Here is a 22,322-nt window from a genome sequence, read left to right as displayed (position 1 = left end):
CTTTTTCTGCAGAATGCGGGAAGCCGCCGCCGCCGCCGCCAGGGAGGAGGGGGCGGAGGCAGAGGCGGAGGCGGCACCCAGGGGCCGGGGCAGGGGAGGCCGGGACCATCGCAGTGACAATTTATTTTCCTGCAGCAGCGGCAGCAGGGACGGCTGCTGAAGGTTCGGGGTCGGCCGGCCTGCGCGTGGGTTTGCGAGGAAGCTGTTCATCCCCTGCGCTGAGGTGTCCGACAGTGAGGAGGAGAGCGACGCACGGAGCCCGCGCGAGTGGAACCAGCAAAGCTCCATCGGTCGGCACAGGAGAAGGGGGAGGAGGCACGGCCGAGGCAAACGAGCGGACGCCTAGTCGCCGGGTGCCGGTATCACCCCGCTGCAACGCCTTCCAGAAAAAGCCACTGCGGCCCGGGTTGCAGCGGCCGGACGGATGCCAAGGCCACACGGCAGGCGCGGGGGCAGCCGTCGCAGTCGCCGTCCCACGCGCGCTGCGGACACCCAGGGTTGCTGGTGAGTAGCGGCGCGCGCGCTTGAGTGAGAGCGCGCACCGGACGGGGAAGTACGCACGGCGGGTGCGTGTGCCTCGTGGCCTGGCGCGCGCCGGCCCTTCCGCTGGCAGCGTCCGGTCCCGGGCTGGCTCCGGGGGAGGAAAAAGGCACTTTGGCGGCTGATCGCTTCCTTCCTGCCAGTCCTGCGATCGGCCGCCTCCATCGGCGCCGCCTGCATGCGCCTCTCCGCGGGGCCCTCGGGGTTAGTTTCACCTTGATAGGGAGGCAGGAAGCCCTGGCTGCTGGTGGCGGGGCGGGACTCTGGCCTGACCTATACGTGGGTGCGCCTGTTTTTCTGGTTCAGCCCTGGGTTGCAGCCCTGGAGATGATGTCGACCTTGGGAGAGACCACTGCACTGTCGTCTCTAGCGGCGCGGTGTGGAGGAGGGAAGGGCGAGGGTTAGAAAAACGGACCTTTACCCTGGCCGAGCAGGTGCCATGCCTTTCCAGATGATGTTACTTTTGTGCCGTTTATGAGCGACTAAGACATTGCGCCGCACCTGAATAACTTAAAGCCTTCACCTAAAGCCCCCAGTGAGATGCACAAAGAAATGGAATGTCTCCAAAACATATTTTTTTTTCAGAACTTTCTCTAAAACAACTCACGCTGCTGATACCCCCAGAGCCGAAGGTGCCATAATTGCTGAAGTTTAAAATAAAATTTATACAAGGAATAAGTAATTCAGGAAACGGAACCCAATCTAGAGGTTTAAAAAAAAAAAAAAAATCAAGTGCCTGGGAAGTGGGGTGGGGTGGCCTGCTTCCTGGAAATCTGTGTTCGGTAGTAAGTAAAAAAGACAGCTTTCAAAGTAAGCCCCAGTGAGCACACTGCTTTCCAAACATCCTGCTCATTACTGAGAATAACATGAAGTCCTGGATTTTAAGCTATTTCCGAAGACATAGTAGGTATCACTAGGATGCCGGTTTATGGTCTCATGATTTAAGGCCCTGTCAAGGTCATTAACGTAGATTTGTTCCAGCTGATAAATTATACCTGAATGTTTGATTGTCCGTGTCAATATTTTTGAGGGTGGATTTTGACGGTTGTTTTACACAGAAATTAAGCCACCGTGTTTTGTTTTTATCCCGACCTTGTTTCCATTGGAAATTTTGTGTTTTCAGGATGGATGCTACATTGTATTTCAAAAATATACTCTGCCACTGGATTATAGTGGGCATTGTGTAACTACACTGTACATATCTTTATTTTTAATACAAGTTAATGTCGCTGAGCAGTAGTCTCTTTTTGTTTACCATTTGCACCATGAGAGCTTCTCCATTCAAAGCGTGAAATGTTATTGGAATCTACCTGGAAAATGAATTGGCTGATTGTTTTCTGTTCAGAAACGCATACAGCAAATTGCCACTGAGAATCTACTTTTGCATATACTTTGGCTGTAATTTATGTAGCAACTGGGTCTTGGGAATTTCAAGAAGAAACTTGTTTTCTTATCCCCACCTGTAAAGTAAACACCAAAATTTAAATTATAAGGCAGATAACCTAAGTCCTTTACCCCTATCTCAGCCTTCAAGGCCTGTTTCTTGGTACTCTTTCCCTGTTTCATAGGAGTCTTACAGTTTGTGGGAGGCTTGAAGGGAGTAATGAGGGACCTGTTTCCTAAGGATGTCCTCAGTAGAGAGATTTGCTTCTGGAGGAGAGAGTGTCTTTGGGGTTGGTTCCTAAGAAGGACTGATAAAAATAGTTATAAAGAATTGTTAATAATAGTTCCCTCTTCTTACTTTCAGCACATAAGACTTAACACCATTTGATCATTTCCTTCCTTTAGGACCCTTCCCAGCTGTAAGAATTTACTGCTACAATCCAAGAAATGAGATTACATTTTACAAGAAAAGAAGGCTGATAATTCTTGCCCAAAACATGAGAAGTAGAAGGAATGTGAGAGAAAATAATGTAGATTCCGTCCAGGAAGTGCTAGGTGCTTTCCTGGTGGGTACATTTACCAATTAGAGACATTTTAATTAATCTACCGGATTTACAATTCTGTCTACTACTAACATCTTTTTCTTGACCTTATGAAAGATTTATAGATGGCTTCAACTGAAACTACAGGAAATGACTCATGGTTATCCCTGAAGGTATTAGAGCCAGCTTTCCATTCCTTAGGGCTGATGCATAGCAGCTCTTTGATAAATATTTGCTAAATAAATGAAAAATTTTAGAATGTCTTCCTAACCAAACTACATCACCTCTTTTGCTATTGATTTTTTAAATCATAACTTTATATGAGTCACCAAACATTCCATCAAATTGAATCCCAGTTCATATAATCAACTAAGAAGGCCAACATCCTCGATTGAAGAAACAATAATAAAATCAAAACAAAACAAAAACAAACAAAACTCGAAAACAAAACAAAAACAAACAAAAAATACTCTTGGTACCTGTTGACTTGCTTATTCCAGCTATCTGAACATGTGAACTGTCCAGTTGAACGTGTGAATGTACATTCAGAAATCCTGAGTTGACATCAGAATGTTCAACTCAGGAATAATCTGGATGTAGCTACATCTGGATGTGGCTTTTGTGAGAAATTATTTGCATTTCTAAGCAAATCAGATTAACTTCTAGTACAATCTTGCATCTCTGCATGTCAAGTGGACAGGCCAATTTAACATTTGGCATATTGCTGAGTCTTCAAAACACATATTGTTTGATTCTCTAACTTTTAAATTAAATCCATATTATTTTTTCTATTGATGTGGTTGGTTTAGAGACATTAAATTAGACTGGTGGTTACTTAGTAACTTGTGTTTGGTGGTTACTTAGTAACTTGTGTTTATTAAAAGAAGCCCATTGATATAAACACCAGTACTTCTTATGTCTTGATTTGCTCTAGTTAACCTTTCAAGGTACTCTTTTGGAAATGGGTCCATTGTCTTGAATATTAAGGATGTTATGACTCCTTTTTTTTGTTTGTTTTAATTCTGACTTTCCATCTCCCATCATTAGAAAGTCTCCCAGTTATTCAGGTTCCAGTTTCAGGATGACAGATTAGAAAGCTATCTGAAATTTACCTGGATATTAACTTTCTAGTGGATAATAATAATGCAAATCTTATTCTTGAAATTCCTCCTTTTATATCCTTCTCTGATCAAGCTTGTTTCATTCTGAACAAAAGTAAAATAAGATTCTCAATTTATTTTTTAAAATTGGGCTATGTCCAAAGATAAATACATAGAAGTAAAATATTATGTAAAATAAAAAACTGCTTATCACTGTTCTGAAGTAGCACAAACACTGCTATTCTCTGCATAATGAAACGTGGCCATTCCTATCAAGTATTTATTTGATAAGTAGGCTCTTGAGCACTTGAACAGGAGTTAAAAGCAGGTTTCCTCCATGTCGTATTAAGGCCCTTGAAAGCTGGGGGAGGAATTTTGATTTGAGGTGGTAGCCAATTGTAGGTTCCTTGAAAGGGAGCAGGTGCGAAAAGCATCTTGTCAGAAGAACTCTTTGGCAGTTGGGTGGAGAGTGGATTAGTATTAGCGAGTGGAGGCGACAATCCAGTGTCTGATGGTGACAGCCTGATCTCAGATCCCATTGCGATGGAGAAAAGAAAACCTCAGGCAGATATCAGGATTCTTTGTTTTATGTGAAAGAGATCGAAAACCTGTGGCACAAGTGTGATCACTAATACCTTCCACACCCACAGGGACATCACCAGTGGATTGCAGCATTCTTTCCTGTGGAGCCCTGGTGTAACCTCAGAATCTTGCGAATGTTTGACTAATATTTATTAATAGCTGTTCGTTATTGAAGATGTGTTATATGCCAGGCACTGTACTGCTTTAACACAAGTTTATCTCAATGGTGATGGAGTGGTTGGAAACAGGATTTTTTCCCCCCACTTTCTAGTTGTGTATCCTTGGACAAGTTACTGACTTCTGTGAGTCTCAGTTTCCTTGCTTTTCAATTGAAACATTAGTTTCTATCTCAGAAGGTTTTAGGGAGGGTTAAATAAATAGCTGTAAATACAAAGTGTTTAGAACAATGTCTGGCACAAAATTAAGTGCTATATGTGTTCGTTGTTATTCTTGTTATTATTCTTTAAATAACCTTATGCCTAAGTACCATTTTGCAGATTTAAAAAATGGATGTACAGAGGAGCTATGTGAATTGCTCAGCATCATAGGCTGGTAAATGGTAGAGCTGGCCATCAAACCCAGGCAGTATGACTCCAACACCTCTTGTCCTGACTTGTATGGATCCCTGTCTCCTATACTGCATACCGGGTGCTGGGGATACTGATTGGAGCAAGAAAAGTAGGGGCTTGTCCTCATAGAGATTCAGTGTTCCAATCCTCTCCAATGTAGATCTGTCATCTCCAATGTAGAATTAGTAGCCAGATTATAACTGTTTTTCCTTGATGTTTTGGTATTTTGTAGGTAATGTTTTTATTAAGTTCTTTATTAAGAAGTGCTCCAATTTGTGTTTTCATATATGCTTTAAAAATGGATTATTTTCTGGATCTTTACCCTAACACAGTTGGCATATACAATACTCATGTCTCTCCTTATACTCAAGGTTTCTTATGTCTCCCTCATATAATGTGTCAGATTCTGGGGCAAGTTTTAGTATTCTGAAAAGCTTATATGCCATCCACTTACCTCCACACTCCCAGAGTCTCAGATATCTCCCATTGTAAGCTGTGGTGGAGTGAGAATGACATTTCTAACCATCTTTTAATTCAGCGTATTCAGAATATTTTATAGAGTAATGGCAAAGCAAGTTTTAGTTGTTCTTTGACTTGTTGAAGTAATTATGTCTAGTTATAAGAAGCCAGATTTTATTTATAGGTGGGAAGAATCCTGTAGCAGTGAAGACTAAGCAATTCTTAACTCCTTCAGAGCTTTAGGATGGAATCTGCCATCACTGACTCCCGTATATTGACTTTATTGCATTAATTCTTATAAACGTTTGTTCTTATAACTCTCAGAAATCTATAGCTAGTATTGTTTTTTTCTAAGTAGGTGAAACTTTTTCTTGGTCTTGTTTAAAGTTGAATTTGCCTCCAGCAAAGAATCATTGAGTATTAGGAGAGATATATGTGTTGTGTATGCCAACAGTATTAGGCAAAACAAAAACAAAATAATCAATTTTTTAAAGCATATGTGAAAACGCAAATTGGAACACTTTTTAATAAAGAACTTAATAAAAGCATTGCTTACAAAATACCAAAACGTCAAGGAAAACTAGCAATCCTCTGGGTACTAATTTTACACTGAAGATGATAGATTTACTCTGGAGATGGTTGGAACCCTGTAGTGCCATGAGGGCAAGCCCCCACTTTTCTTGCTCCAGTCGCTATCCTCGGTACCCAGCATGCAAGTATAAAACACTAATAATTTTGTTGATGGAAATTTTGAAATCTCACTGTCAAAAATATACTCTGCATCCTTTAATTTACCTTTTTGTGTAAATTACACATTATTTGGCAAAAGTTCAATTCTTTTTAAAGAAACATTTTAAATTTCATGAGTCTAAATCTGATTAAAGATGAAAGAATCTGAGATTTGGTGAATTTGGCTCTTTGTTTTGTAAACTGTTGTGATACTTAGGTTTCAGTGGCATCACAGTAACTGAACCAGATTCAGCAAAAGCTCATGCAAGAGATAACTGTTAAGAGGCCCATCAGGAGTTATTCATTTTAATTGTGTGATTTGATGCTTCTCTGGGTTAATTTAGAAACAGGAAGCCAATGATGACTCATTTTTAACCCTTTCTAGTTCCCTGTGAACCCTGCCTGCCTGTTTTGTATTTGCCTGTGTTCAGAGACAGGCTCAGCTGCAGGTTCACTTTGAGAGTGTTACATTTCAAACTTGCCTGGCTAGTGCACTCATCAGCTATGCACGTTTAATTAAAAGTGTAGGAAAAACTATAGCCAGGAATGATGATTATGGCTAAATTTGGCTCATCTAAGGACCCTGTGATTCTATTTATCCTGTCACTACAACTATCATTTAACACTAGAAATACAGAGAAGTCGTTCTGCCTTTGGGCCCATGCTTCAGTCTTCTGGTGGGTTGACTCTGGCTTTTTTCCCAATCTGTTCTGTCCTTGAAAGGTTGGTTTATAAATTGTTCCACAAGATAAGTTTTCTTTAACTATAGGAACAAATGGACATGGTGGATGGAACGAGATTGGGAAAGAGAGGCCTGAAATATGCCCTTCCTATGCTAATGTTGCCATTAACCTGGGCAAAGAAACTGCTTACTTAATCTATAAAGTAAGCTAAATAAATTAATTAATAAATAAGATGAAAATCACTCAAAATCATTGGTGGGTGTAGAACTTTTTTTTTTCAATTCATGAAAAATTCAATAAATTAAAATGTGGATCTTGAAAGAAATATAACTATCATATTCTTATGGCACACTTAGTTATTTTTCTTTTGTCAAATATAATATTATTGAATAACTTAGGTAACTAGGGCAGTGATTCTCAAACTAGGCTCAAAATAAGAAAATGTCCCCCATCCCACCCCTAGAGATGATTATTCAAAAGATTTGGGTAGAGCCTGGCAGCCTTCCTTTTTATCTTTTTAAAACAAGGGTCTTGTTCTGTCACCCAGGCAGGAATGCAATGGTGTGATCATAGCTCACTGCAGCCTTGACCTCATGGGTTCAAGTGATCCTCCCACCTCAGCCTTCTAAGTAGCTGGGACTACAGGTTTGTGCTGCCACACCTAACTATTTTTTTTAAATATTTTTTTTGTAGAGATGAGGTTTTACTGTGTTGCCCAGGCTGATCTTGAGTTTCTGGGCTCAAGTGATCTTTCCACCTTAACCATTCAGAGTACTGGGACCATAGGCGTGAACCACCACGCCCAGCAGCCTTCCTTTTAGCAATCTTCTCAGGAGATTCTGATGTAGGTGCTCAGTAAACCACCCTTTTGAGAAGAATCTACTTAAGAGCTAAATCTAATCTTATATTCAAATTCTTTCTTCTACTTTTATGTTTTGAGCATTTGTTCCTCCTGATTTCAATAGACATTTTCATGTAATAACATATATGTCAGTGCTGCCTTGGAGTTCTCATGAAGGTACGATATATTGCCTTTCCTAGTCTTGATATGATCTATCTTTTGATGGGTGGAATCAAGATACCACAGGGTTGGTGGGAATTTTTAGAGATAATGTACATTCTTCTGAGTGGCAGATATTTGGATAGGGCAGAGATGGTTCTGATCAAAGGAATGTAAGAGAAGACATATTCTTACATAAGTAGTGGAAGACACAGAGAAGGGGAAAGGCTCAGATAACAGAGGCCACTGAAGGGCTGACGAGGGTTTAGACCTCTTCTGGCAGGCACTGGGTTGCTGCAGTTCAGTTTTTGAACAGGGGACTAACTGGATGCAAACAAGTGCACACCTGAGCTAGATACACACAGTACCTGGTCCAGAAACAAAGGATCAAGGAACAGGTGGGTGAAGCAGGCTGGTTTGTCACCATAAAGGCAGAAAGAAACAAGGGTGAGGACTTGGGGCCCAGAATTTGGTAGGACTGATTTTCAAGGGTTTATGCAGTAGGGTTCTCCAACTCTGTATTCCTGAAGGTCTATAGCTTTTTGGTAAATTGCTTTTTTCTGCTATTGATGTTATGGTGTGTACATTAAGACCACCCAGCTCAGCCTCACGCCAGGATTTAGGAAGTCCTTGAATAATTGGTACAACTACCAGTACCTTAATATTGTGAGGCAAGGAAACCTCAATTATTCTTAACTTTGGGCCAGAGAAATAGACTCAGAGAGTTAAGTAATTTACCAGAATTTACACATGTAGAAATTGGCAGGGCTAGGATTCAAATTCAGGGCAACCTATTCAAAACTTGTAGGTTTTTAAAAAAAGTATAATTTGATTACAAAGTGATACATACTTATAACAAATTGGATAGCAACGAACAAATAAAAAGTGAAAGTCCCTCATAATCCCACCCTTGAGAGAACAGCTGAAAAAAATTCAGTAAATGTTGTTCCAGACTTGTTTCTTGAAAAATTCCAGTATACGTAATGAATACATGTGCATTCATATTATAAGGGTGGAGCTATGTTTTATATGTTATTCCATAGCTAGCTGTTTTCACTTAATGCTGTAACTTGGATGACATCCTGGTTCAGTACAAACAGATATAAGTCATTTCTAACAGCTTCATATGCTATAGAGGTTATTTATTGTAAATATTCCTCTTTTGATGGCTATTTATTTTTATTTCCAAAATTTTAATATTTTAAAACCATGCTGCAGGTGTGTGTGTATATATTAAATGGTCAGGGAAATCTATGGGGAGATCTTAGAATTGGAATTGCTTAGTCAACATGAGTGCATATTATTTTAAAACTTGACAATTTTTTCAATCCTCATCCATACTGAGTTGGACAAATCATGTAAATTTTATCAATCAAATACCTTAAATACCTGGCTTAAATTCAGTTTCTTAATTACTAGTGAATTTAGATGTTTATTTCTTGTGACTTAACTGTTTATATTTCTCTTATTACTTGCTCATGTCACTTGCCCATTTTACTCAACTCTTTCTTACTGTTATGCAAATGATTCCTATAGTTTAGAGATAATAGATATTATAGCTGTCGGTGGTGCAAACTTTTTTATTCTTGTTGAAAAGATTTTTAAAAGTACTATTCAAGCATTTACAAAATATTTTATTTAAAAATAATTTTAGACTTTCAAAAGATTTTGGAAATAGTACACAAAGCTTTTATACAAACTTTACCCATATTCCTCAAATATTAACACCTTGCAAAACCACAGTAGTTGTCAAAACCAGTAAATTAACACTGATACAGTACTATTGTCTAATCTGCAGATCTTATTCAAGTTTCACCGAAGTCCTTCTGGACAAGGATCCTGTCGGGGATCATGCATTGAATTCATTTGTTATGCCTCCTTAGTCTCTTTTATCTGCAACAGTTCCTAAGTCTTTCTGTCTTTCATGATCTTGACACTTTTTAAGAGCACTGGCTGATTGTTTCGTAGAAAATGCCTTGATTTGGGTTTATTTGATGTTTCTTCATGAGTATGTAATCAAGAGAGTGACCTAGTCTGATGATGGTCAAAAATAAGTTGCCTGAAAAAGAGATGCTTAAGCTAACACTGCAAAGATGGGTAGAAAGTGGAAGTGTGAACTGAGGATGGAGTGCCTTTGCATTGACTTTGCATAGTGCATCTCAGCAACTGAAAGAAGCCAGTGGAGGAGGTGGTGTGAAAGAAGGCTCTAAGGAGGCAGTCTGGTCAGACCCAGCTTTGTGGGACTCATTAAGGATATAGGATATTAACAACAATAGAACATCATTCAAGTGCTTTAAGCAAAGGAATGGCAATATCTGAATCAGATTTTTTAAAGATCACCACAGGTAGTTTCTTCGCCAGGTAGAATTAATCGAAGGGGAGCAAGACAGAAACAAATACAACAATTAGAAGGCAATTCTAGCAATGCAGGCAGCGAAAAGGGTGGGGTGTACATTAAAGAGCCTCCCTGCAAAGATGGTGAAAACCTGCAGTTTTGAGAGATGCTTTGGAAGGCGAATCTGAATCTGCACATTCAGATGGTAGAATGGATGTGGGGTTAAGGGAAAGGGTAGGTGCAGGATTGCTAATATCAGAGTTTGCCAGATTTTGTGTAAATGACTGGATGTTGGTACCATCCATGGAGATGAAAGAGACAATTCTTCACCTTCTGATAGTGAAGTCAGAAGCATCACCATGTCCAATTCATTTAGATGTCAACATTTACAATATCTTTGCTTATTTATGCTCCTGTATCTCGTTACAGCCACTTAGCTTCCAAGTTCTATGGTTTTTCCTCAGAATCTTCCCCAATAACTGTTTGTCCTTCTCCATTTCTTTCATTGCTCTTCAGTTTGGACAAGGGTTTCCTCATTCCAGTGTTGCATACTTGCTTCCTTTCTGGGCTACCAATTCCTCTCTTCTCTGTAACTTTATCCATCGCTTCCAGAGTATTTGCATTTAATAATTATGTACTAAGTGCCTCGTTAGGGCAGATCACCTTGTTGGGAAGAGTTGGGAATTAAGTAAGTTAAGTATATTTTAGATAACTGGAGTCAATTCCCAGTTATAATTGAGGCAGAAGGAAAAAGGCCATTCTGCCTAGCGGTCAAGAAAGGTCCATATTCTTCTTTCACTCCTTACATAAAAATAAATTCCACACGGATCAAATATATTTATCCAAAAATGGCTAACCACAGAAGTACCAGAAGAAAAGATTGGTAGACATATTTATTTCAAGACCTTTTAAAGAATGTTGAGAAACCTAGATACCATAAAGAAAATAGGTCCACTTGAAAGCTTAAATTTTAAAAATTCTATGTAAAAATTAAACAACTTTCAAGCACGAATGTCAACTGAACTAATAATTATAGAAGGAATAATGGAAATAGAAAAATGGCCACTTTCAAACACCACAATAATTGTCTCGGGGAAAAAAATCTTTGGATGCTAAAATTAGTGGGCAATGGCATATTTGCATAGTCTCCCTACAAGATACTTTTCAATTGTAAAGAGAAAAATAGTATCGGGGAGAACCTGACATATAACTTAAACAAATATCAAGATTAACATCATTAATAATTGTACAAATCAATAACATATGTCTCCTGATACATTATGAAGGATACACCATCACTTATAAGGTATTTTTGCCAAAAAAAATGCATAACTCTCATTGTTTTCTGTATTTCATCTTTGTCACAGTTACCACAATCTTTATTAGATAATTGTGTACATAATTGTTTGTTATTTTTACACCTTTCTGCCCCATTCCTGGCCCCTAGCAGAATGTAAGGTCCATAAAAGCACAAAGTAGGGGCTTTATAAGTAACATTGAATAAATGAATGAATGAATAAATTTATTTGGAGCTATCAATATTCACAGGAAAGATCCATCTAGCCTTGGACTGTATCGAATGAAAAATCACAGTTGGGTGTCCTGGTGGAAATGGATGGAGGACATTTGAAGGTACAATGCTAAAGCTCAAATTAAGCCGAAGCCACAATTTAAAAAAAAAAAAAAAAGTGTCTTGTAGAATAAAGATACATCAAGAGAAAAAGATGGAATATTAATATTTGAGATGCAGGGTGAGGGAGGAGAAAGGAAACACCTCCACTTCAGAGAGGCCAAGGCAGGAGTTGATTTTAAATAGGGAATGTTCAGCAGCTCAGGGCCAGGTGCTTCGTGGGGGTTTGTAACTGTTTAATGCAGTGAGTCTCAAGTTTTAGTGTGCATAAAAACATCCTGGGCTGCTTGACAAAAACTAGAGATCCCTGGGGCACCCTTCCCAGAAATTTTGATTCAGTGGGGCCTAGAAATCTGTGGGGTTTGTGTGTGTGTGTCTGCGTGCGTGTGTGTGTGTGTGTGTTTGTGTGTGTGTGTGTGGCCAGCACACCTCTCCTCCACCAAGGCATTGTAATGCAGGCAGGTTATCCAGGAACCACTCCCAGAGGGAACTTGGCATCAAAATCGGGGGGATGTCAGCTCTAGGGTAGGAAGGTAGGAAGCGGATGAGTGGTGAGCAAATAGGAACAGCAGATGACCACTTGCTAACAACTTTGCCGGAATAAGGAGCTCTTCAAGAAAACTCTTTAAAATGGATTGCCAGGGAAAGTTAAGAAGGAAACTGTCTTTTCTGCTTCTGCCTGCTGCATCGAAGAGATTGTCCAGTGCACAACCAAACATATGAATACAGCCTCCATTGGGACATGTTAAACAGTTAAGATTCTTATGGTTGGAGAACAGTGGAGACGCAGTGAATGAGAAGTACTTCAGGATAGCCCTCTTTTGCTTTTGAATAATAGTGCTGGACTCAGTTCATTTTGTTGAACTACTGTCCTTAAGAAAGTTATGAAACTTAAATAAAATTGATTAATAATGCCGAAGGACTAACTCCATTTCTGAGCTTTCAGGCAACTGGCAGGCAGGAAAATGATGCTATTTAAAACATTTATTTGTGACTCATTATACTTCATTGAACTAAGTATTTTTTGGATAGTATTTTCTTAAAAGCAAATTGCAATAAAAAAGGAAGTATATTAAAATGTACATTAAAGTTTAGTGCCTTATGGGTAGCTTATCTTTAGAAATGCATTATTTCCAAGAATTTTAAGTATTTTAGCAGGAGGAGAGCACAGTTAGCAAGTTCATATGAATTTATGGTGAAAAAATACCTGTGTACAAATGTGAATCTCCAGCACCTCAAATTCATTTGCCAAGTGTTTTGTGATGCATATTAATTGAATCATCACATTTAGAAAAGAATCTAAAATGAGTACAATGATGAGCATATGAAATGCCTTTTATATACCACAAAAATGTAGAATTTATATTAAAAACCAGCAAATATTTTGAATTGAACTGTGTCTAGATAGAATAATTATGGATTTGAATTTCTTAACTACATATACCATGTAGTCAGTCCACAGACACGAAGTCATTCTGCCGATGAAAAAAGTGAAGGGGGCTGGGCACGGTGGCTCACGCCTGTAATCCCAGCACTTTGGGAGGCTGAGGCGGGTGGATCACCTGAGGTCAGGAGTTCGAGACCAGCCTGGCCAACATAGTGAAACCCCGTCTCTACTAAAAATACAAAATTAGCCAGGCATGGTAGCCCATGCCTGTAATCCCAGCTACTCGGGAAGCTGAAAGAGGGGAATCGCTTGAACCTAGGAAGTGGAGGTTGCAGTGAGCTGAGATTGCACCATTGCTCTCCGGCCTGGGCAACAAGAGTGAAACTCCCTCTTCAGAAAGAAAAAAAAAAAAAATGAAGGGAATGAATTTCCTTTTATTTCTTTGGCAGGGAGGAGATTATGAATCAGATATTTGTAATGCTGAACTGAACACTTCATTTCCACAGTAAATTTTGTCATTCTTGTCCAAGGCCCAAGGATGTGACCTTCTCTTGGATTTTCCCGATTTCTATGAGAGGCCAGTCGTTAGTGTTATTGTATGACTGTGAGTATGAGCTCTGGACTCCTGCGCATCTGGAGTCCCTGTTCTGTCATTTGCTTGAGTTACTTATCTCTTCTAGGCTTTAGTTTTCTTATCTGTAAAATGGAAATCACGGTCGTAATCATTTGTTGAGTGTTTACTGTCACCCAGCATTGTGCTATATGTTTTACAAGCATTATCTCACTTCACCTTCTCAGTACCTCTATTCATTAGATACAATTAGCAACCTCCTTTGCAGTTTGGGAAGCTGCAATTCTGCAGTTAGTGGTTCTTGGAGCCAGAATTTGAATTCAGATGTTCTAACCCTGGAGACTGCGTGTCTAATCCCAAGGCTCAACTGCCTCCTATTGGAAAAGGCTAACTGAGATCATGTGTGTTCATGCATCCATTAGCCAGGGAAGGAAAGTATTCTGTTAATGGTACCTGTTATTATTATATAGCCTCGTTTTTTGTTTGTTTGTTTGTTTTTGCTATCTTTTTCTATTGAAGACGACATAGTACCTCACCTGCTCAGAATTCAGCTCGCTCTTACCTAGAAGACAGTCTAGGAAAAAAACAAGTAAGATAAAAGGCTTTTTGAGCAGCAAAATTAGAAATCATGTAGCACATTCACTGTAACCAGCAGGTAGTTCACACAGAAGATCTCTCCTGATGCACACCCAGTCTACACTTTAATTCATAAATAGTCTCAAATAATTTTATCAGTGAGAGAAAATAGATTAAAGGAGGAAAAAGACCGAAGTCAAGAAGTTTAGTAAATAAGTTGCCTTTTAATTGATTTTTTTCTAAATGAATGACAGATTAAACGGAGCAAATTAGAAATGGAGGGAAGCATTGTTATTGGCAGGTACATGAAATAAAATGTTGAATTATCAAGAAAAGGTTAATGTTTCTATATTAAGGAGTAAATAATATATCTTAGAACTGTTTCCCTTCAAAAATATTTAAATCTCACAATATTTTATTATTATTGTTTACTATTTTACTATTCAGAATCACCTTTTTTGTCATGGGATTCATATAGCTAAAGATTTTCTTGTATTTCCAGAGGAATCCTATACTAATTAGGGAGCATATTACAGAATCCTAAGTGTCTTATGTAATGGCATTTTAAATCTTATATAATAACACTTTAGAAGAGAACGGTTGCAGGGTAAGATCAGCAGCCCAGCCATGTGAGCAAGGAGCCGGGCTCATCCACCCTTGGGCTCTGCCATCCTCCAGACACTGGCTGTCCTTGGGCTTGACCCTTCTAGGTTGCAAAATGGCTGCTGCCTTTTAAGACTTATGTGAAGTCACATGTTCAGCTGATGAAAAGGCATATATTCCCTAGGCTGTCTCTTTGCATTAGAGATGGAAATTTCTCACAGAATCCTCCCAACAGATTTCCCCTCAGGTCTCATTGTCCGATATTTGGTCACCTGCCAACCAGCCAAGTCCCGACTACAAGGGAGGCTGAGAAGAAAGTGACTATCTCTAGTGGGACTGGGCCCTGCTGGCGAGGAAGAAGTAGTGGTGGCTAGGGGATAGATAACTGTTGTCAAAAGCTCATTGCAAAGAGGCAAGTAATTACACATCAACCAACCATCTGATATCTGTAATATAAGTCAACTTTTAGCAGAGGTCATTAACCTCACCTCTCCAACATTTGCTGTGAGAAAGAATCTGATTTTCTTTGAGTTTCTTCCTGCAAGCTGGGAACTATAATGGAACTTTTATGTATTACCTCATTTAAGCTTTAGTTGAATTCTTCTGGAAAGCTGTTGTTAGCCCTATTTAATAGATGAAGCTAAGGTGCACAAAAAGGTTAAATAAGCTGCTGTAACACTCCCAACTAGTGATAGAAACTGGATCCTCCCAAAGTAGTATATGGTCCCCAAACCTGAGATCTTCATGCTAAGGGCACCGAACCACTTCATCTTGGTGGCTGGATAAAAAGTTTGTATTACGCTATGCAAAATAATTATTTTATGGCCCAGTGTGTGACTTGCTTGCACTCAGAGTAGCCTAGATCTACCTCCAAGTAATTTAACACATACATCAGGAGTGGTTTATTTAATCATCTTTCCTGTAACAACTGCATTCTTGCTCATTGATCTGATAGAAACCATTCTGTTGTGACTGGTATATTTAATGTGGAATATACCTCTAAAAGTAACAGACAAGCACCTGGCACCTAGTAAATGATCATATATAGTACTTACAATTATGGGGAAAAATCCAATAAAGGCTATTTCTAATATTATGATCATTTCATTTTTATCTTATCAATATTTTAGTACAGATAATATATCATCTAGGTCACAGCATATTGCTGATTGCAGATATTACAGAAGATAAGTGTAAAAACAAATCAATGTAATCTTTGCTTTTGATGGCTGAATTTTTATTTTTATTTTTTATTTATTTTTTATTTTTTTAATCAGCATTTTTATTAATTGCTATTTTTTTATTATTATACTTTAAGTTCTAGGGTACATGTGCATAACGTGCAGGTTTGTTACATATGTATACTTGTGCCATGTTGGTGTGCTGCACCCATCAACTCGTCAGCACCCATCAACTCCTCATTTACATCAGGTATAACTCCCAATGCAGTTCCTCCCCCGCCCTCCCCACAATAGGACCCGGTGTGTGATGTTCCCCTTCCCGAGTCCAAGTGATCTCATTGTTCAGTTCCCACCTATGAGTGAGAACATGCGGTGTTTGGTTTTCTGTTCTTGTGATAGTTTGCTGAGAATGATGGTTTCCAGCTGCATCCATGTCCCTACAAAGGACACAAACTCATCCTTTTTTATGGCTGCATAGTATTCTATGGTGTATATGTGCCACATTTTCTTAATCCAATCTGTCACTGATGGACATTTGGGTTGATTCCAAGTCTTTGCTATTGCAAATAGTGCCGCAATAAACATACGTGTGCCTGTGTCTTTATAGCAGCATGATTTATAATCCTTTGGGTATACCCCCAGTAATGGGATGGCTGGGTCATATGGTACTTCTAGTTCTAGATCCTTGAGGAATCGCCATACTGTTTTCCATAATGGTTGAACTAGTTTACAATCCCACCAACAGTGTAAAAATGTTCCTATTTTTCCACATCCTCTGCAGCATCTGTTGTTTCCTGACTTTTTAATGATTGCCATTCTAACTGGTGTGAGATGGTATCTCATTGTGGTTTTGATTTGCATTTCTCTGGTGGCCAGTGATGATGAGCATTTTTTCATGTGTCTGTTGGCTGTATGCATGCCTTCTTTTGAGAAATGTCTGTTCATATCCTTTGCCCACTTTTTGATGGGGTTGTTTGTTTTTTTCTTGTAAATTTGTTTGAGTTCTTTGTAAGTTCTGGATATTAGCCCTTTTTCAGATGAGTAGATTGCAAAAATTTTCTCCCATTCTGTATGTTGCCTGTTCACTCTGATGGTAGTTTCTTTTGCTGTGCAGAAGCTCTTTAGTTTAATTAGATCCCATTTGTCAATTTTGGCTTTTGTTGCCATTGCTTTTGGTGTTTTAGACATGAAGTCCTTGCCCATGCCTATGTCCTGAATGGTATTACCTAGATTTTCTTCAAGGGTTTTTATGGTATTAGGTCTAACATTTAAGTCTCTAATCCATCTTGAATTAATTTTCGTATAAGGAGTAAGGAAAGGATCCAGTTTCAGCTTTCTACTTATGGCTAGCCAATTTTCCCAGCACCATTTATTAAATAGGGAATCCTTTCCCCATTTCTTGCTTCTCTCAGGTTTGTCAAAGATCAGATGGCTGTAGATGTGTGGTATTATTTCTGAGGACTCTGTTCTGTTCCATTGGTCTATATCTCTGTTTTGGTACCAGTACCTTGCTGTTTTGGTTACTGTAGCCTTGTGGTATAGTTTGAAGTCAAGTAGCATGATGCCTCCAGCTTTGTTCTTTTGGCTTAGGATTGTCTTGGCAATGCAGGGTCTTTTTTGGTTCCATATGAACTTTAAAGCAGTTTTTTCCAATTCTGTGAAGAAACTCATTGGTAGCTTGATGGGGATGGCATTGAATCTATAAATTACCTTGGGCAGTATGGCCATTTTCATGATATTGATTCTTCCTATCCATGAGCATGGTATGTTCTTCCATTTGTTTGTTTCCTCTTTTATTTCACTGAGCAGTGGTTTGTAGTTCTCCTTGAGGAGGTCCTTTACATCCCTTGTAAGTTGGATTCCTAGGTATTTTATTCTCTTTGAAGCATTTGTGAATGGAAGTTCATTCATGATTTGGCTTTCTGTTTGTCTGTTACTGGTGTATAAGAATGCTTGTGATTTTTGCACATTGATTTTGTATCTTGAGACTTTGCTAAAGTTTCTAATCAGCTTAAGGAGATTTTGGGCTGAGACAATGGGGTTTTCTAAATATACAATCATGTCATCTGCAAACAGGGACAATTTGACTTCTTCTTTTCCTAACTGAGTACCCTTGATTTCTTTCTCTTGCCTGATTGTCCTAGCCAGAACTTCCAACACTATGTTGAATAGGAGGGGTGAGAGAGGGCATCCCTGTCTTGTACCAGTTTTCAAAGGGAATTTTTCCAGTTTTTGCCCATTCAGTATGATATTGGCTGTGGGTTTGTCCTAAATAGCTCTTATTATTTTGAGATACGTTCCATCAATACCGAATTTATTGAGCGTTTTTAGCATGAAGGGCTGTTGAATTTTGTCAAAGGCCTTTTCTGCATCTATTGAGATAATCATGTGGTTTTTGTCTTTGGTTCTGTTTATATGCTGGATTACATTTATTGATTTGCGTATGTTGAAGCAGCCTTGCATCCCTGGGATGAAGCCCACTTGATCATGGTGGATAAGCTTTTTGATGTGCTGCTGGATCCGGTTTGCCAGTATTTTATTGAGAATTTTTGCATTGATGTTCATCAGGGATATTCGTCTAAAATTCTCTTTTTTTGTTGTGTCTCTGGATGGCTGAATTTTTAAAATCCTTCAAAAGGGAAATGAAGGGTGGGCCTAGATTTATTTATTTTTCCTGAAGTAGGGCTCAATCTGTAAGGCTGTGACTCGGGAGATCCTTCTTTGTGTCTCTGTCATTTAACACCTGGGAATGACCCTTTACCTCCCTTTATCTAAATCAGATTAGGTCATTGAGGTCTATAGACTGAGTTACAATAATTTTCTTTATCTATCTCCAACTGAGTAAATTGCACCATATTCTTCCTGGAAAACATGACCACTAACCCAGTGGCTGTTGGTTTGGCCAATTAGAAATGAGACTCCAGGAGGAGGTATAAGGTACTCTGTCCTCTCTTAACTGCCAGTGGGCCACACCTCCTTATCCAGGTCACTAGGGCACTCAAGTGCCTGGGAGAAAATGGCACATTTGGGTGATGGTCTCGCTGGCTCTTTACTGTATGCTGAGTCTCTTAGGAGACTGTTCGCTGCCTAGTAGTCACCTCCTTTCTGAATTCTGGAAAATATTTCTCTGTGGATGAAAATGGGTCAGGATTCTGAACTTTGCCACACACACACATGCACACACACTATTTTAAGAGAAAGAAAGAGAGAGAGAGAGAGACAGAAAGAAAGAAAAGAAAGAAAGAAAAAAGAAAGAAAGAGAAAGAAAGAAAGAAGGAGTTAAGGAAATTAAGGCTGAAAAACATCACAAAATAAGCACCATGCTAGGTCAGATATTTTCCTCTGTTCATTCTTGCATTGTTTGCTGCTGGTTTTAAAGGGCAGAATTGTTGAGACTCTTCCATGTTTCCGTGGGGGACTTCAGACTTGGAGACATTGCAGGGACACAGAAGCCAAGAGGATTTTGCTATGGTTATGTAGAGAGTAAACTGTTACAAGCTCAGAGCTGTAAAATATCAATTTGGAGAGGATACCTGCCCCCTCCCAGGCCATTCATGGATGAGAATGCAGTTTTGCCACATCCCCTCTGGGCACAGTTGACTGCTCATTTGGTTCCGAGAGCTACTTGTTAGCTGAATCTCTGGGACAGGAGTTGGCCTCAATGTGCTCACTGTGAATATGTAGGATTTTGACATCGTGATTCCTCTCATTCTTGTGAGTCAGGATTAACAGAAAGCAGACACTCCCCTATTCCTCTATAAAAGGTCAGATTAAAGAAAAAAAAATGATGATGTCTTTGGAGGTTATGGTCAGGAAAAGGGGCTAGCAATAAAAGCAAGAAGGCAAGAGTTCTGAAGCAGGAACTCTCAAGAGGTATCTTACAGGTTAAATAGATCACAAGGCTGCAGTTTAGATCTTCAGATGTTATCAAGCCACAAGAATGTGAGGTAGAGGTTAGGGAGTAGGCTGAGATTAAAACAGGCATTTCTGATTAATGTTTTCCATTAGTTCTAAGCCACGCTGAAAGCAGTAAAGTGGGGCTGTGACAAGCCCCCTGGCGAATGGGGAAAGTAAACCTTGGAGGGGGCTCAGTAAAGGATATTTGGCAAGCAAATGATAGAGCCTAGACTCACACCCAGGCTTATCTCACTCCAAAGGCTGTTTGCACCATGTGCTTTATAGCACTTTGGACCTCCACTTTGGAGGGGGAATTTGTTTTATTCTTGCATGATACTGAATAGTTCCCATTAGTTAGCATCTGTGGATCTCAAGTACTATGAGGTGAAGTACCTCTTACTGTACCCTCAGTTCAAATTTTCTAATTGTTTTAGTAAGACCACAGTAGCACAAATGGAAAGTGGTACTTGCCATTAATGTTCCCTGTTTTAGATTCTCCTGGCCCACTTTATTTCTGATTAGATTGAGGTAGCATGGTGAGTTTTTGTTTTGTTTATTTGTTTGCATTGTTGATTTAGAGCCATGGTTTTCCAACTTTATTGGTCTTGGAACCCCTTTACACTCTGAAGTACTAAGGGCACGAAAAGGATTTGTTTATGTGAGTTATATCTATTTATATTTACTGTATTAAAAATCAAAACAGACATTTAAAAGAGCACGCAAGTAAGCATTCCATTAACTCTTGTACCCTCTGGAAATCTCCACTATACAACTGTGAAAGATTGATATTTAAAAAGTCATATAATGTTTTAGCAATATTATGAAAGTAATATTGACCTCACAGACTCCCTGACAGGATTGTGGGGAACCTCGACTGTATTTTGAGAGCCACTGAACTAGAAAACATACCCGTGTATGTTGATATTGGCAATTGTTTATAATGCAACTGTAAGTGCCAGGACTGGGGGCAAAAAATAAAGGAATTAAGGCAAGACCATCAGGTAATAAATGGCTTAAAAAATAGTTACTGACCAGTCTGTGAACTTCTTTCATCTTAGATTTGAGGGGAGTTGGCTTCTATTTCTGAATTTTGAATATATTCTTATGTGGGAGTGAATAGTTTTTATCTATAGTAATTTAATAAACTCTGATGTTTAAAATATGTTTAAACATTTCGTGCATATGGAAGCTCATTACGGAGATGTTTATTTCATTGTTTCTGCTCACACTTACCCTTGTTTTTTGGTCACCCAGCCCTGAATCCACCTCTCCTCTCTTGGCATATCCCACTGCCTCCTACAAGAGGATAAAGTGCTAGATATTTACATCTTCGGCCATCTTTTCAGCCAGGCTGCAGGCATGGGACCCAGACTCTGCCAGTCAGACACCTGCATCTCATGCTTTGAAATAGAAACTAGAGACATAGAGAAGTACATGGCAGCTGCACATTATTCCCAGGGCAGCAGCTAGTTGCTGGAGTTGCTGGTGTTGGTAGTAGAAGCTGTAGAATCCCCTGTTCATCAAGTGATAGAGATAGCAGAGGTGTTTTCACCAGACCAATGCTGCTGTGTAGTCTGGGGCAGTGTTCTTGGATATGTAGCTTCCAAACCTGATTTCTCTGGCCCTCCTAGAAGTTTGTGTTTCTTCATTATCCTTCTGTGAATTCAAGAGTCAGACCTTTGCCTGCAACTAAGAATCCTGCTTAATTCATTCTGAAATGCAGTGTCTGTCAAAGTATTGTTTGGAAACCTCATGTGTTGGAATCACTGGGCCATATCTGACAATACCTACTTGTGGGCTTAAAACCGACGGATTCAGAATCCTTAGAGTGGGTCTTAGGAAACTGCATTTTAAACAGATCTCAGGGTTATATGATTTTAGATGCAGTAAAGTTTAAAAACCCCTATCCTAGTATTTTCAACTTTTTAAAGTCTATGCTCTCTCTTTATGAATCTGAGCAATCATCAAAAGAAATAATTCTACTCTTTTTTATTTATATTTTATTTTATTTTATTTTTGAGCTGGAGTCTTGCTCTGTCACCCAGGCTGGAGTGCAGTGGTGCGATCTCAGCTCACTGCATCCTCCGCCCCATGGATTCAAGCAATTCTCCTGCCCCGGCCTCCCTAGTAGCTGGGATTACAGGTGTGCACTACCACGCCTGGCTAATTTTTGTATTTTCAGTACAGACGGGGTTACACCATGTTGCCCAGGCTGGTCTTGAACTCCTGACCTCAGGTGAACCGCCTGCCTCGACCTCCCAAAGTGCTGGGATTACAGGTGTGAATCACTGTGTCTGGCCAATTCTACTCTTTTATAAGGCCCTAATAAATGACTTACTAGTGTTTCCTTGTTCCGCTCCCTCCCCGGCTTCACATTCCCCATAAACCTTTACTCTGTCTTTTTAACTCTTTTAACGTCTTTTCCTGGTTTACTTCTTCTCACTGAGAAGTTTTAATTCCTCAGTTGGTATTGCCTACATTCAGTGGTGCCAAAATTGTTAACTCGATTTCTAAACTGCACTGTGATGAACCATGTTTTTTCTTTCTTGGGCATT

General features: G+C 39.4%; 1 protein-coding gene across 7 annotated transcripts in view; it reads left to right on the top strand.

The window, feature by feature from the left end:
* Positions 1-110: 110 nt before the first annotated feature.
* Positions 111-22,322, top strand: part of STAMBPL1 (STAM binding protein like 1) — a 145,475-nt gene continuing 123,263 nt past the window's right edge. For 3 of the 7 annotated variants that reach the window (XM_031652195.1, XM_031652194.1, XM_021943463.2), the window contains exon 1: positions 342-504. The gene's annotated coding sequence lies outside the window, so the exon portion shown is untranslated. Of the gene's footprint in view, positions 745-2,328; positions 2,490-22,322 lie in introns of all 7 variants that reach the window. The other 4 variants (XM_031652193.1, XM_031652197.1, XM_031652196.1 and 1 more) reach the window with 4 other exon arrangements.

Source organism: Papio anubis, chromosome 11, assembly GCF_008728515.1.
Source record: "Papio anubis isolate 15944 chromosome 11, Panubis1.0, whole genome shotgun sequence".
Lineage (NCBI taxonomy): Eukaryota > Metazoa > Chordata > Mammalia > Primates > Cercopithecidae > Papio > Papio anubis.
The sequence above is the reverse complement of the archived record's forward strand: the minus strand, read 5'-3'. Positions and strand labels throughout refer to the sequence as shown.